The sequence below is a fragment of the Zosterops lateralis genome (assembly GCF_965231275.1).
Source record: "Zosterops lateralis genome assembly, chromosome: 7".
Lineage (NCBI taxonomy): Eukaryota > Metazoa > Chordata > Aves > Passeriformes > Zosteropidae > Zosterops > Zosterops lateralis.
Genome location: NC_139767.1, coordinates 7,902,855 through 7,920,258, shown reverse-complemented (window position 1 = coordinate 7,920,258; position 17,404 = coordinate 7,902,855). Strand labels below are relative to the sequence as shown.

The following is a 17,404-nucleotide window of genomic DNA, read 5'->3' as shown; positions in this document are numbered from 1 at the left end:
TGGTGTGGTTTGCACAGCCTGTGCACTCAGGCACTTACCTCCTGGTAAGCAGAGACCATCCTTACCCCGTGTGTAAGGCTGGAAAACATAAACAGATATCATAAATACCAAATCTTCTTCACATTTTTTTTTCAAATAAGGCAGTGTACCAGCCACAGAAATGTTCCTAATTTATATGCAAGTACTCTTTTACTTAATTTTTTATCAGTACCTAACAGCTCTAAGGCATGAAGCCTAGGCAGATATGCAAACTGCAGCCCTGGAAAACCCAGGCAGCAGCACAGCAAGAGGATTAACCAAACATGAGGCATTAGAATATTGCAAAGAGGATCAAAAGAGATTTGTGACTGAAAAGCCACCCACCAGAATTACAGTCAGCTGAGAAGCCGGACAGAGAAAAAGTGGGTAAATGTTTTGCATTTAGATGTCTCTTAAAATAAACTCAGACTTTGGGATGTGCACTGCAATACAACACCAGATCAGGCTTCCCTATGACATGGAGCTGCTAACAAAGCCACCTTCTTTCTATACTGAAAATTATGGCTTTGTGACAGTCAAATGTTAACTGGAAAAAAGCAAGAATCACATTGAAATGTGGTCGCTGGCATGCCTAAAACAAAGAGCCCTGAGGGCAGCAACAAAGCAGTAGCTGTACAAAAATTTCCATACAAAAGGAAACAATTCAGAGAAATAAGAGAAACAGAAGGCGTAATCTTGCCATAACATTTCCTTCTCCAAAATCTCCTTCTCGGTGTTCCCGCTCCAAAAAGATACTAAAACTAATTATTAAACAGGAAATTGCCTCTCAGCAGAGATAAAGACACACATCACTGCAGGCAGGGTTGTGGATCAGCAGAACAGTGACACACTAAAACCCTGCTCCTCCCAATTTTGTGACATCTGTGGACATTAATGTACTTAATGTAGGGAAGTCATGTTTCAGAGGAATGCTGTACCTATGTCTGTACCTTCAAATTTTCACATTGAGATCAACATTATTATGAGCAACAACTCCTCCGTTTTCCTTCTCCTCTGCTTTGCTTTACCACCTCACTTTGGCTGCATCTGCCTATGTTTATGTCTGTCCATCCGTAAGTCTTTCCTTCCCACTCCTTTCTCCAGATCCAGCAGGAGAGGGGAGGGCACGAGCAGCCAGGTGGGTGTGTGGCCGTTAACTGAGCTTAACCCACCACATTATTTTATGCCAGCTTTGTTCAGAGCAAAGCATCCTGCCCCTAAGAACCAGTCCTTCATGTGTTTTTAGGGACAAGGCTGAAGATGATGAATGGGTGTGAAATGCAGAGTTTTTCCTAGTACCTACAGTAAGTCCCCAAACCACCTTTCTCTATCCGGTCAGTTCCTCCACCTTGAGAGATTAAGCAGAACAAACATGTGGAAGGGTGAACTCTTGCTGCCATAAGAGCAGTGGCGATGGCTTTTGCTGCTTTAAGAGACTGGCCCACTTCTCTCAATGTTCCTGGAGGGCAGGCATGCATCCCCCCTGACTTTCAAGGATATCACAGGCATTCCATGGAGAGAGCACCAAAGACTGCCCCTGCTGTGCAGAACTGGTCAGTGTGCTAAGGAGGTGGGCAATAACACTGGCTCCCTTTGAGCACAGGGCAAATGGGTTTTCAAATGAGCCAGAAGAAATGAGCCAGAAGATGCCTTAGAAAGGAGCCGGGGTAGTGACTCCCTCAGAGGATACATTAAAGCAAAGACAGAGGACTGAAGGATACAGATGCTGAAGAATTGCATCCCTCAGGGAGATTTATGGGTGACTGAATCTGAGCTATTGCTGCTGCTGAAAACTTCCATTTCCCTAAATTGCCTTGCTGGCTGAGATCAAGCCCTCTGTACTTTTTCTCATACACCAACATCACCTTTTGCAGCACAAATGGCAAATAATTTCCTTTATAAAGTCAGAAAATTACTTCAGCTGTCACTGAAATGAGAAGATAAATTTGAAATTAATTTTCAGAAGAGACTAATTTACCAATAATGTCATCATGATTACCTCACATAATAAATATTTTCATATCTCCAGACATTATTCAACACCCAAATGATCTACTTATCTTATCTGAGATACCATCCAGTATTAAATGTCCTTTCCACTCTACCATGAGGTTTTTCAGCTGCATCATCTTCAAATCAAGACTGTTGTACACAGGGAAATTTATGATATTATACAGATCAAATAGAAAGATGCAAGAATAGTTTTTGGAGGTCATAACTAGAAATATTACCTATAACCACATAATGACAAAGAAGAAAATAAATTCCATTCATGCTATAGGTAGATGCCTATACACGTAACTTTGGAGTTTGATTTCAAGAGAAAAAAAAACTTTTAACAGGGAAAAAGTAATTTATTTGGGGGGACACAACTGCCATAAGCAAGTAGAACAACTCAGCTGAAATAATGTTAGTTAGGGATGGTCTGTGTAACAGTTACTCTATGCTCAGATATTCAACAGAGTATGAGCCCACATTTCAGGAGCCTTTTTGGACTAGAGTTCTGCTTCAAGTCTTGTTTTTCCCAATTTCTCGTTAATTTTATGATATCCATTCCTACCTTAAATATAGCACTGGAAAGAATATTTCAGTTGGAATATGGAGTTAGATGGCATAAGATTGCTACACATTTACTTCATTAATACAGGGCTTTGAAGAAAAGTTGATCTTGAGTGCATGTAAAAGAAGTTTTTAGTCATAAAAAGACTCAAAGTATTTGATCTGTTAATATGCATCATTCTAAACAAGCCATTGAAGCTTAAGATCATGTACTGCTAAAAAGATCTAAAAATGAAGAAGGCATGATTTGAATAGTAAAAGGTTTGTGGAATAAGCTTTGGGACAGAATAACGCCAGGATTAATACCTGTGTTTTAGTATTAATTGAGATATAGTGCTCTCCTTTGACAGGTGGTGGGTGCACCTATAGGTTTGGGCTGGCAGAGGCTACTGAAGTAAGCCAGGGCTGGAGCTAGTGGCAGATCAGACCCACAGCAAAAATAAACATCCAGAAGTACACTGCCAATAGGCCCTGAGAAGTGATGCCTAAGCATTGGGGTAGGCAAAGACAAACAGGGTTTAGGCTGGAAGAAAACTTGGACCTAAGGCAAAATTTTGTTTATAGATATCTGCCAAAAACCACCAAGGGTACAAAATTTATCCGTGGAAGTTTAATGGCAGGAGCTCCAATCTCTGTCCATTTTCCAGCCAGGTCTGGCTTACAAAAGAACAGACCTCAAGCACTATGAACTGATGCCTGCTTTTGTTATTCAGCAGAAGTGTACATGAGAAAAATGTCATGAGTATTGTGTGAGAGTGAGCCCTCTCTGGATCAGCCTCTGGCAGTTTTAGGGTGCAGACATGCTGTATTGCGTCATTTTGGGATGTGGCCCTGAGTTTTAATGAGGACAGATATACACAGACATACACACACAGAGAGTTTTGTACCCTAATAATCTCTGATCCAGTAGTTCATAAAACTAGAAAATGCCTTTGAGGGATTTTCAGTATGACTATAATTATGCTTTAATAAATTAGTTAATATAGGAAAGTAAAATAATCTCTGACAGACAAATGGACTACAAAATACCCAGAAAGGCCATCTGATCCCAGGTGATCTGCCAACAACCCTATAGCTTCATACTAACTTGAATAACTTCTCACTCTCTTTCTGGCTGTTCCTTCTTCCCCTTCCCCTCGAGTCAGAAGTCCTTTAGATGTCTGAATTAAAGATTGTTCATCTCACACAGTTCAAAGTTCAAGATCCTGCTTGTATGTGAAATGACCTCTTACTAGCTGGAAAACTTCACTCAAAAACAGACTCTGTGATGAGAGGCCAACAATTGGGTGCAGTTTCCACAGCAAAACTTGTGTCACTTAGCTTCAAAACAAGCCTGCATTTAGTGAACTAAAGGAGTTGTTCAGTGGCACAGCTAAGAGCTCCCAAACACACAGAGTCTGACAAATTCTTTTCAGCCAGCGTCAACAGTATCCACAGACAGACAGGCATTTCAAGCCTCAGTTCTTCTGAATCAGAGAAGATGAATCAGGATGAATAGCTTCAGCCAAACAAGAATATTTAGAGTTCTTATGTATCTCATCTAGGAACAGCATCACATAGTACCAGTTAATAAATAACACACAAATAACTAAATGACCAAATATGATCCTTTGAGTTTCATCAGTCACCTTTTTCTATTAAAAAAACCCCCAAACAAACAAACAAAACAAACACAAACAAACAAACAAAAACTCCTAAGCCACTCCATCTTGCTTATGGCCATAAACAATTTGCTACCCAATTTACTATTGTCTTGATTTAAAGTAATAAATGAGTTAATAAGACTTTTTTTTCTGAAGTCTTTGGACAGAATTGATGTGAAATATACTAGACAGAGGCCTGCTATAAGTAAAAATAACTTTGAACGAAGATGTAGTTGTTGAATTCAGTTCTGAGATTCCCTGCAGGCTTACAATACAAGCACTCTATTCCAAACATAATGACAAGCACAATAAATTAATGACTTGTATTTATGAATATAACATTATTTCATGGATAGCACATGCACGCTGTTACCACATCACACTGTCACAGTATTTGTTTGATGTTCATATAAGGGCACAGTTAAGAAGAGAGTGTTCATCACCTTTTTATTAAGGTGACAAAAAAATGAGAACCATCTCTCACTTGGAAGAAGCTTGTTTGGAAATAATTTGAAACACTAGCCCTCTCAGGAGAGGCAGCAAAAATATCTCTTCTATCATCTTACAAGAGTAGCCTGTGAGCCACGTTAATCATCTTGGACTGAAATTTATAACAACATATGGAAGACTTGCCTCACTATTATTAGAAGTTGCAAGTTTCATATGTGTTCCTCAACTAATTTAAGGGTCACTCCTGCCTCGAACATTATACCCCAAGTAATAAGTGCTATAACAGGTCATTTGCATTCAGGAAATTATTTTTGGAAGAAGCTTCTGCTTGATGCAAAAGAGCAAAGGACACTGGAAACTAAAGCCACAAATTGACTTCTCTTGGGCCCTGGTCCACACAGGTTTTGCAAGTCCATATGATTTTTTAATTCAGTTTCAAAGGATTTTGATAACATCATCTTTGGAATATTTTGCCTTCAGTGATATTTTGCCAGGTTTTATTAGTATTTACTCAGGGCTTTGAGTATGTGCTTCTTAAAGAAAAGAATTGCACACAAGATTTGGTCTCTTCAACCAGCACTCTGACTTCCTTGTACCTTTACCACGCTTCAAATTTATTGTTATTTCATCCTTAGAAAGAAGGAGGCCCCTTCATGTTATAATATCTCTGTCTTGGACTCTGTCTGTATTATAAGCATGAATGAAGAATTTAGTGAAAAGCTGTCTGCATCCTTTCGGGTACTGATATTTCTCAGTTCTCCCTAGCAGAAAACTACAAGTAAGGTTTTGTGCTCCCCCCTGCAGTGAATTTGATGGTGTTAAAAATGTTTACATAGGCACATTGATGATGATACCATTGCACTGCAATCCATACCCCACCCTCCTTCCCAAAGTCAAAACCCTCCAAGCTCAGTCCTACAGCCATGAAAAGCCATTTTGGAAGGTTCTCAGCCAATTCCAAAAGTCATCACTGAGCATCAGTCAAGTGAACAAAGTCTGTTTATTTAAGCTCTGAAACACTTATTTTTCCTCATGAATTTTCTTTAAATATAGTCATGCTGCTCCTACACTCAAGCATATAGCAGATGGAAAATAAATTTATTCTAGCTTATTTCCTGAACACTGAGCATGCAGCAGGCAAAATCACAGGTGGTGGTGTATACTCTGGCTGCATGATACACCACTAGGTAGTAGTAAAAATAATGTTACATTTTACTTTTACCCCATGAGGAAAAGTACATTTCAGATCTTCTAGAGGAAATCAAATCTTGTCTTTGAAAAATTTTGGGTTCTTATCCACTGTTAAAGTAAAGTCAAGTGCAGTATTTCAAACTATTACATGATTTAAAAAACCTTAATAATACATTGTTTGCATTAATCTGACCTATGCAAATTTGATTTTAGATTCAAAATATTTCCATGTTCTAGAAGTAGGCAGAACCACCCAAAGTGGAATAATTTAGTGCTGCTTTTTAAGAGCCACAGTTCCCATGAGGTTTGGCCATAGCCAAATGGGAAGCATTTTGAAGAAAATGCTTTCATTCTGCTTTCCAGTCAGACAAACCTGTGGAGCAAACTGTTCAGCTGGGAATACTCAGTCAGGCAGAGGAATAACTGAACTACCTGCAAAGCTTACAGGGCTTCATGTTTATTACTCTTTTTAAAAACTGTTATTATTTAAAGAGAATGCCACTGTGGATAGCTTAATTAAAAATCTCTCTTCAACATGCAGGTGCTTTTTTTTTGGAACTTCTAAGTACTGGTGTGTAGAATGAGTAAATATAGGACAACTCTAGTTTATCTACATCTGTATAATCCATATGTTACCTTGCCAGAAATACTGCAGACATTTGCAGAATATTGTTGATTACTCCATCTTCAGAGAAAGAAACTCGTTGCAGTGTAACCCTAGAGAAGAGAGACAAAAATGATACCGAGCTGAAGCACCAATACCAAAAACAGCAGACCTATATATAAAAAAAAGAACAAGATCAATTACCTAAAGTTATGCAGGGAACAGAGAAGGGAGATAAGAAATCACTGATTTCTCATTAAAAAAAATAATTTAAAAATTCAATAGACCATATAATGGAATGAAATAAAAGACAATCTATAGGGGTTAAAAAGACAATACCTAATATGTAATGAGCTCACCAGGGAAGCCACCATTATAATGGATTTAGAGCACCCAGATTTACTGCAGTGTACATCTCAAAGTTTGGAAAGGATTTTTATCTCATGCTTTGACACTAAAGCCAGTCCTTAGCAGAGCTCAAGGTGTGAGGTAGCAGATTATTTTGCAGGCTTGCTGAGATTCCTTGAGGATTATGCAGTTTCCTAGCACCTATGATTTTGGTAATATTATAAAGGACCTGGTTATATTCAAACAGGCACAGGTTATCTCTGATTTCACAGCCTCAACCAAAATTGGTGAGGTATTAATTAAACAGCAGAGAACAGAAAAGCACATATTTCATAGAACATGCAGCTTAAAGACAGTTTCCCTGAAAAATGAAAGACACTGGTGAAAACCAGAAGAGAGAATGGAAAGATAAAATAGGGAACAGCAGCTCAAGTAAAAAAGTTTGCATTCCTTGTAGCCATGTTTCCCTTCATACCTCGGAAAAAAGCCCCTTGAATCTGACGAAAAAGAAGCCCATAAATTTTAAGGAATTAACAATTAGTAAGCCCAGAAATATAAACCAACTGAATGTTAATGTTTAGAATCCTAAATGGCTGAATTACATCCAAGAATACAACCCTGAGAATCAGCAATGAGATATTGAAAAGATATTTGCACTACAACATTACAAAAGCAGAGAAACCTTACCAGGCTTGTTTGAATGGGAATGAAAGCAACCTGAATTCCTGGCTCCCAAGGATTTTATCATACAGATGCAAAGCCTGTTCTGGAGGCATGAGACTCCTTAGATACTCACAAGAGCTGCCCCAACCCGATTAGCTTTTTGGTTGATTACAACCCATTAAGAAGATTTGTGTTTTATTGTGGTCCTCTATTTAAACATCTGCTCTTACTCTATCCTTTGTAGAGTGCCAAAAGAGATTTTCCAGGAAAGCCCCAAACCAAATCCACTCTATTTTATAATGGCTACTGCAACTGCCACAACTGTCATGGAAATTTGTGAACGGAGTACCTGGATGCAAACTGTGATGGATATTTCCCCTCTGCTATGGGAAGAAAATGAATCAGTGGAGATAGGATAAATTTCAGTTCTTTAGCCATGTCTCAGACCAACTTCCATCACCAGCTGAGCTGAGCCAGTGCCAGTGTATTTGGGCAAGCTGGTTCCAGGTCCTCATTTTTCCCCTTGCCTTTGGTTCTCTTCTTGGCACTTCTCAGGAATAAAAAAAAGTGAGGAAAGTGTCTCTCAAGGCAAAGCTGGAAAATGTACTTGTACTCAGAGGAAATCTGACCTCCCCCCAGATTAAAGGCAAAATAATACACTCCAAGCTCAATTCACTGCTGGAAGATGGAAAAATATTTGTTTAGCATCACCACAACCTGCAGCTGGGAGAAGAGGAGCCACCATTCCCATGCTCCATAGCTGTTACTTCACAAACCAGGCAGCTGAAGAGTCCATGTTGGTCTCCCCTTAAGCTCCACAAATTCCCAGGATTGAGAATGCTTGTTTTATGTGTTCTTGTGCTGTCTGCTTTTATACTGAAAGAGAAACTCCATTGGGACAGTGCTGTGAGAAACCTGAAGTGGAAACACCCCCATGTACTGATTTTTCTTATTCTGTACAGAAAGAGGAAAGGTTTGGCCAGGCCACCAGGACCCTTCTCATGTGAGGTGATCCTTTGGTGTGTTTCTGGTGAGGGTGTGGGGTCTCTAATTGCCCTTCCTTCCAGCACAAGCATCCAGCCAGCCATGTTCTGGTCCCAGTGCCTGTTATTTTTCCAAGGAAGGAGGATATGGGAAAGGATACTGTGATTTACACGCTGAAGATGGCAAACATTAATTTGAGAGGGAAGAGGTGCCTAAAGCATGACGGGTGTGTTGTAGGAACTGCATATCAATGCCAGTTCCCAAAGAACAGCTCAACCCCAGTGACTGACAGCTTAGGGAGATGGCTGTTTTCAGGAAGCAAAACCCTTTCCAAATGCTCCAAACACTGAGAGCATTCTGGGGCTCTAATCCTTTATAAGCCAACCAAAAAGAACACACCTCTTACCTTGCTGTATGGAGAAATTACTGACAGATGTGGCTTCCTGTCTGCAAACCAGAAATGACACCATTATACTGAAAAACACTTTTCAATTATATTCTCACTAGAAAATAAAAATTAAATTTTGTGCTATGCCATGGTATTTGCTGGTATTATCTGCCAAGTTTGTGCGTGCTGCACTGTTCTGTTTCACCCTGGGCTAACACAGCTTGGGGGCATTCAAAGAGCTTCTTGAAACACAGCACATCCGAATGCAAAACTAACATCCTTTCCCTTGTAATATGCTTGTTTCAAAATTACTCACAAAAGAGGCTACAAAGTTGCTACCAGCATTCTGCTTCTTGTTACTCTTTATTAGTTCTAAATGGCTGAAAGAACATGAAATTTAGCCCTATACAGCAATACTGAAATTAAAAAAAAAATCCCCAAACCTGTTAATCTGAGTTATTATTAAAAATTATTACTTTATATCAATATCAGGTGACTCTAAAAAGTTACCCATAATACAAGATATTCCTATCACTAAATAATTAGCATTTCTAAGTACAGCATTCTTCCTATGTGAATTGTAAATACACATTGCATACCATTCCAGATCCATACTGAAATAAGTAATTGCTTCACATTATTTTGATAAACCTTGTTTCTTGTAAGAAACATACAGAATTTGTCAGGTAGCACAATTGTGGAAAGTATTTTGTGCCATTATCATCCCCAGCTAATGCCTGATTGATCAGGCTATCAGAAAGGGCTGTACAGAAAGGAAATCTCAGATCTCAAACCAGCCAGTGCAATGAGAAAGCTTGTGAGCAGAAACTGCTCTTCCACTTGAATGTCTAATTAAACAGATCTATATGGAATATACGTACACAAGCCCTATAACTACAGATATACCAGAATAGTAATTTTTAACACAATTTAGGATTTAGTGAAGCAATTTCTCTCTACCAAGTTATTACTGGGATGTTAAAATTTACCACACTGCTTTCTCAGAGTTACTCATATAAATCATTAGATACATCAATTAAAGTTTAAATTAGCAAAGCAAGCAACTGCACAATTCAGTAGTTCTTCATTAATTTTCTTTTGTTCTAGAGGCTTTGGACAAAATGACAAAATGCTTCCATTTCTTAATGTTGAGCTACTTCAGTAAATTGTAGAAAGTATAATAAAGTAATTTGATGTAGTCAATTTTACTTCCATTTTGCATTGCATTCCTAATTGTACCATCAATCTCTTTTATTAGTATGCTCTGGAAAGCCTTAAGTTTGGTCAAGTGATTATATTTTTAATTGATCATAACTTCAGCTTTGTATGCAGCAAGTCTTTTTTTCCTCTCAAAACTTCAGAAGCAGTTGTGAAGTTCCTCCGATTTATGTACTGGAAAAACCCTGGTACAAAGTTCAGTCGACATAAAAAAAGCTTTGTGTAGTTATCACAAAGTCAGTAGCAAACAAATAACTCTGTATCTATTAATCTGGGTATCCATGGAGTATTTTTCTCCATTAACTCTTCCAGATCTACTCACTAAAAGCCATTTTCCAGCCTTCATTATGCCAGGATATCTTAAAACTAAACTTTGAAGCAACAGCCACTGTAACAATTTCCGATTTCCTATGTGAATTCCGATTTTTATGCATCCTTTCAGTAATTTGCATCGTCAACAGAGAATATAAAATCTTTGTGTGATTTCTATGAGTGTAGGCATATAGCCATGGATACAGTGAGAGTCAGGCTCTTTGCTATGAAGAGTTAATTCTTAAGTAGTTTTATAGTGCAGAATGGTAGAGGGGGTTTGAAAGTATGTTACTGAAGGTAAAAATCCCTCAAACAGTCAATTCCCTTGTGGTTTATCTTTGTTTCCTAACAACCAGTTGCCTAATGCTGCCAACAAGCAGGCTGATGGGAGAGAAAAACCTTGAAGTCCCAAGGATAAAAAACAAAACCCAAAATCAAACTCGTAAATTTTTAAAGCATCAGGCTTTAAAATTGTTAGGAATTGGAAGTGTCTGCTAGAGTAGCCAGAGGAAATTCCCAAAAAAAAGGGCAGAAAAGCTAAAGCTTTAGCCAGTATAGGCAGCTTTCCTTCAGTTGATACTCTTATGTGATGCTTCATAATGGAGCTCATAAATAGGGAACATCTTTGCTGCATCAGCAGGGAGTGAACAACAAATAAGGTATAAATAAAGAAGGGGGAATAAATTCTGAGTATCTTCTTGGATGCCCCAACACCTTTAAACAGTTGTGCTAGTTATGTGGAAATCTTTCAAAGGTACCTAATTTATTACAAAAAAAAAATAGCATTTATGTTTTTTTCTTCCAAATGAGAATCAAATACATCAAGAAATTTTACACAGTCTCTGATCTGCTCTTTGTCTTCTAAAACCCTAAAGCAGCTTATGTGATTTCCTGTCTCTGCATTATTTTGAGGTTTTCATAGAGGGGTTTTCATAAATACCTGATTCTTCGGGGTCTTACTTTAAAAGAAGCAGCTTCCTCAGAAACCACAGCCTTTTGTGCCTGGTTTTCCCCATAATACACATATGACATTAAATGACTTTGTAGGGTTATACATTTTTAATATGTTACATTTCATCATAAAATAGATGATTAATTTTTTTCTATAGAGTTATTAAAAATTTACTTTACCAACATTTTTAATGCCAGGTTTGAATTGGATAGCCTAGCTCTAAGTTGTAAATTTGACCTTTGCTGATGAATATGCAGATTCAAATGCCTTCTTGGATGACTGCAGATCTGAATGTTGCTTGATTTCTTGGAGAATGTTACCACCACTTTTCATTCAATCCTAGTGGCAATTGCCTCAAATTAGCCTGTCTAAAGCTGACCATAGGCCAGCACATGGCAGAAAGGAAAGAAGCTTAATTTCGCCATAATTTCACCGTATTGATGGAATTCACCTTCTTCAAAGGTCTTTGCTTATGAGCCAGAAGGGCTGATTGACAGAGCTTTAAAGTAGACTTGAAGGAAGAGGGGATAACGTCAGGATTGGCTGTGACAAGCTGTGGGATGACATGCCAGGGTTAGAGGAATGAGATGCAAGAGAGAGCCCTGAGCTGGTGGCTCCAAGACACACTGGCTGCGCTGGAGGACACTTGAACTCTACGGAGGTGAGGCAGAGGACTGTGAGGTGATCAGAGCCAAGATGGAACACCAGAGAATTTTAACCCCTATGTATTAATTTAAAAAAAGATGAAAAAGAAGGAAAAAAAAAAAAAAAAAAAAAAAAAAGAAAAGGAAAAAGAAACAGGAAAAGGAAAGAGACTCTTCAGAGCAGAGGCCCTCGCTTCCCAGCAGATGCTGTTCCAGAAGAACCCAGCAGAGGACAGGCCACTCACACAAAATCACTGACCTCCCGGGGTGAAAATCCCCTTCGAAGAGCTGTACCTCGGAGAAAATACAAGCATTCTTGTAGCTAGTGATGCTGAGACAAAGTATTTTGGTATTTCAAGCACTTTGATTGTGAAAATGCACAAGTGAAACCTCTCCAAGCACGGTAACAACTCTTGAGAGGAATCCAAGGTTTCCCATCAGCGATGCAGCAGCCGATGCAGCTATTTTAAAAGACATTGAAGATGAAAGTCAGGATGAATGTCAGGAATTTTAGATAGAAGCAGAAAACCTACAACTGTAAAGAAAAGAAAGAAAAGACAGCATCCTTTAAGAAGGGCAGAACCCTTAGAATTAAGTACATATTTAACAGGGCTCCTCTACAAGATATAAGATATATAGATACCATAGTAAAGGCTGCAGAAGAAAATCCTGAATACAAAAGAACTCAGAAAAACTGGAATCTTTCACTATAACTGCATTCTTCCTTTAAAGTTTTTAATGAACATTATATACTTCCCCATCTGTTTCTAGGTTTTATTTCAACTATTTTATCTCTGGAGCAGTGTGTACTGGAACATGCAGGACAGGAAAAAGCAACAGGGCATTTTTGGCCTAATTCCACAATTATGCACAGGAACACAAAAGCTGCAGGCAGGAGGGAGATGGCCAAAAGCTGAAGGTAACCCTGTACAACTTCCCCAAAGCCTATATTCAGCAGCATCTCTTGGGCAAGCCAAGAGGTCCATCATGGGCTGAAATGGCCACAGCAGCCCTTTGCCTCCAGTTTTACCTGTTTCCCATTTTATCCATTGCACAATTGCACATCATGGCTTGTGAGACACTCCTTAGCAGGCAGGACTGACTAGTGGAACACCCACAGCTCCTGAGTGGAGGAAATCATCTGCCAGAGTGATATTTTGTCCTGGTACTCAAACCACAGACCCAAGTACACCTTGGGGGAGACCATTAAAAGTCCCAAATTGCTGAATGTCTTGGTTTTCATGGGAAAGCTACCTGCCAGCAGGGGCTGAGAAGGAGTTGCAGGATACTCCATCCAGATGCCAGTGTTCCAAGGCATCCATACTCTGAGCCATGCCTGCTCTTCTCCTGTGTGAAATAGAGATCTAGAACACAGAACTGGTAACACCAAGATGAATTTGTTTCTTGATAAGCTGAAGGAATTCAATATTCATACCATCAACATCTATGAAGCTGACTTCCAGTAGCTGATAGAAGCAGAATGTTTAGAAGGTTATATATGACTACTTTTTTAGGGGAAAAAAAGTATAGCAAAGGACATTTTTTCAGGCCATTTGTTCCAGAGCAAGAACTCACATGAGTTACAGCATTCATTTTAGTTCATGGTAACAAGTTTAAAAGTGGTTCTGTTTGCCTTACAGTAGATGCATTTACATAATGTAATTTGGATGATGTTTCCATTGGCATTTTGTTATTGCAAGATTTCTTTCTAGGTGTTTTATAGATAAGGTCTTATATCTGCTTTTTGGTTCAAAGTCATGCATTTGTTTTGTGATTCAGGTGGCTAAGACAAAGCACCTCACAGTTAAGCATTTGAAACACCCTACCTCCAATACATTTTATTACACATCTGAATTTTTCTATTCAAATTTAACTGTTCCAAACAAAATAATTGCACAAACATTATTTCCAGCTTATAGCAGCAAAGAGAGAGATGAATCTAGTCAAAAAGATTTAAAATGGAGTTTTCTGTTAATTTCATTTTGCTATTCTTGAATTTGAGCTTTGTGCTAACAAAAGTAAGAGAAAAGCTTGCTCAATCAGTAAGTACCTTCCTCAGCAGCTCAGGAGGAATGTTATCTCCTCCTTATAAGCAAACGAGGGAGAAAAGCCAACTGGTTCAGAGGTAGGACTTGACATCAATGTAAACAGCAGTCACAGATTTACACTGCAACACCTGCTTTGTTTCTTCCAGTTCTACCTTCTGAGGTGAATCAATTATGAGAACTATTTCATTTAACTTAAACAACAGAAGAAAGAAAAGTGAATTGCTGGTCCTGCAGGCTGTAAGGAAGTGTTTGAAAATGTAGCTTACAGCAGGACGAAGTCATCCAGTTGCTGGCAGGGTTATAACCCATGTCCCTTTCCTCCCCTGCCAGGAAAGCAGCTCCTTCATACTCCTGTAACTCTCCCTTTTCTCAGAAATGTCCTGGTTGCCTTCCACGTCCGTTTGGTCCTCCCCCAAAACAAGCTGAGCTCTGAGCCTGCTGTCCCTGCTGGCTGGGCAGGGGTGACAGGCTGGGGATGCTGCTGGGCGAGCGGCGTGCTGAGCGCTGCCGGGGGAGCACGAGCTCTCTGGCTAACGGGAGCCTGCCAAAAAGGATGGGTAATGCTTGGGCTCTGCTCGCCTTCTCCTCAGGGAGGGCATTAGTAATCTCCTTTTCCTCTGCACAGTCACTGTTTTTCCATAGAACTTGCAGTTACAACATGTCTTTGAAATTTCTTTATCAAATTTGTATGGGTGGGTTTGGTTTCTTTTCCTCCTTTTTTTTTTTTTTTAAAAAAAAAAAAAAAAAACAAAAAAAAAAAACAAACCTTTTTTTTTAAGGTTTTCCAAAAGCTCATGGTGGAAGGGGGAAAGTAGAGAAGTTGCCAGGTAGACAGATGTATGCCTTTTTCCTTTACAAAGGAACAGTCTTGCAGTGCTTGATTTTGGGGGCCTGAGCCATGATCTTCGCATAGTCAGGATTGGGAATACTGTTCACTATTGGCAGGCACAACGGGTAGAATGACACAAATCCCAAAGATCATATTAAAATGCCATAAAGTTCAGTAAGATGTGCATTTCATTTTTAACTCTTAGTTTTGCTAGCGATAATGTGTTAGGGTTTTGCTGTTGTTGGGGTTTTCTAAAGTATTTTTTTGCCTAATAAATTTTTGAACAACATTTACCTGGTCTCTTCATCACTTATTTTTTTCTCTTTTATCATCCACTTCTGTAGTCATCACTTTTCATCACTTGTGGTCATCACAGTTTTTCCAAAAACACTACAAATGCCAGTCAGACAGAAAAATAGATCACATATTCTAATATTATCAAATCAATTAGATCCTTCAATAGCTCCTGATCAAGTGCAACTCTTCGTGGTCTTTCCTAAATTCTTGTAATTTCAGAGAAAAAAGAATCAGCCAGCAACCAGAAAAGATGAAAAGTATTCTACTAACTACCTGGAGTTATTCAGAGCACATATGAAATGTATTTTATGCGGGAGATGGAAAAATATTGCTCTCTATTTTGCAGCTGCTGGTGAATTCTGGGGTGCTTTTGTCACCCCCAGTCTCTGTGTCACCACTCCAGCTGCTCTTGCTGCCTCCTAAACAGCGGTGCTCAGCAGGGTCTGTTTGTCACCACGTGTCACCTGAGAGCAAGCTGAGCTGAGCTCAGAGCTCCCTGGGGTTTTGAGTTTACAGGAGAGGGCCTTGGTCCCGCAGCCATAAATAAATGCTGCACATAAGGGAGCAAAGGGACTCTTGCAAATTAATGGACTCTCTGCAGAAGACAGGGAAAAGAACCTTGAAGCTCTGCATGTTCCTACTGGCCAGCCAGAGCAGGAGGACTTGCAGGAAAAGAAGCAGGCGAGGTCCCAGTGTGGCTGCAGAGCACAGCCCAAGAGGATCATGGTGCTGAGGCACTGCTTTGCTGAGCACCTCTCTTGCCCCTCTCCCTCTAGAGTGGCTTTTAGCCATGGTCTGCCAGAAAATTTAATTACTTTCATATCAATGACTGTATGATTATTTCCATCATTATTGATGGATCACTATCTTAAACTGTTTCTGGTGTGAAACCTGGTACCTGTCGAAGTTTCCACTTGGGGTAGATTCCCTTCTACATTAAGTTTAAAATAAAGAAATAATTAAAAATAATTTTATTATGACATTAACTGTAGAAATAGTAAACAACCCCCAACTTAAATCCCCCCCCCAAATTCACTACCAGGTCCGTGCTTTTCAGAAAGATTCTAACTGTGAATCACCCTATGTATCTTCCATAAAAACACATTTCTAGCACTTGAAATGCACCAAGAGTCTGTTTTAAAGATGTTACAGGCATGGCAGGCAGTCTGCACTGCAAACTCCTGACTTCTTATTCCAGTGAACCACGGCCCATCTGTGTTACCACATGTTGAGAGTAGCTGCATCGGTCTCTGTGTAAAAATCAAATGCTCAGGAGCTAAACTGCTTTCTTTAAATATGGGTTTTGGCTAAAATCGGGCTCTGACCCTAAAGCTAAATGCCTGGAATGTGTGAGCATGATACATCTATCACTTGCATCAACTTTACATCAGGGCAGGACGATCAATTTCTATTGAATACTTCTGATTTATGTCACTGGTTATGACCTGAATATTAGGCTCAGTTCTGTGGTATACAGTGAATTTGCATGCCCTGGAGAGGTGATACAAAAAGAGTATGAATGACTAGGAAGAAAAAAAAATAATTCAAGAGTTCTGTCCACATCTTTACTTATACCAACATTTTTCTTAGATGAACACATGCAAAACACCTTGTCTGACATATTTTTAGGTGTGCTCAGAATGGGAAAAGAAAAGAAACTCTGTGAGAAACTGAAAACTCAGTCCTAACTTAGGGAAACTTTGGCATATTGCATGAAATTCCAAGATTTCCCTTTGCCGTAATACACAGATTCCAAATATACAAATACATACGATATATACCAATTCCAGGGCTTCTGATTTTAAGATCAAATGTAAGATTTTAAAAGCCACAACCTATACAATCACAGAGATGTATCTCATGCAGATAGCATATTAAAACTGTATTTTTTAACATATAAGCAGGATATAAGAGAATTTCTAAGTATTTGAGTAGAAAGTAAAAAGCACAGAGATATCACTTATGTTGTCATAATAGAGACATTTTGAAGAGAAATAAAAGGTTACATGGAAAAAGAGGATAGATACACAGTAGAGATTTAAATACTTTAAGTCTTTTAATGCTTTCACTAATAATGAAAAAAAAGCAAGTTGAACTATTCTTGTGTAATATTAGAGAGAGTAGCTAAAGATATTCCTTAAAAATACCTTTGTTACTAAAGATATTTAATTTACTGCCCAGGATTCCGGTGACAGCGTGAAGAGGGGAGAGACTCATTTTTCATTACTGCCTGTTAATTCAGTAAAGGATTTGTTC

General features: G+C 38.9%; 1 protein-coding gene across 1 annotated transcript in view; it reads right to left on the bottom strand.

Annotated features, from left to right (window-relative positions):
* The window catches only part of COL3A1 (collagen type III alpha 1 chain), a 467,081-nt gene that overhangs the window by 31,927 nt on the left and 417,750 nt on the right, over nucleotides 1–17,404 (bottom strand). The gene's annotated exons all lie outside the window — the stretch shown is intronic.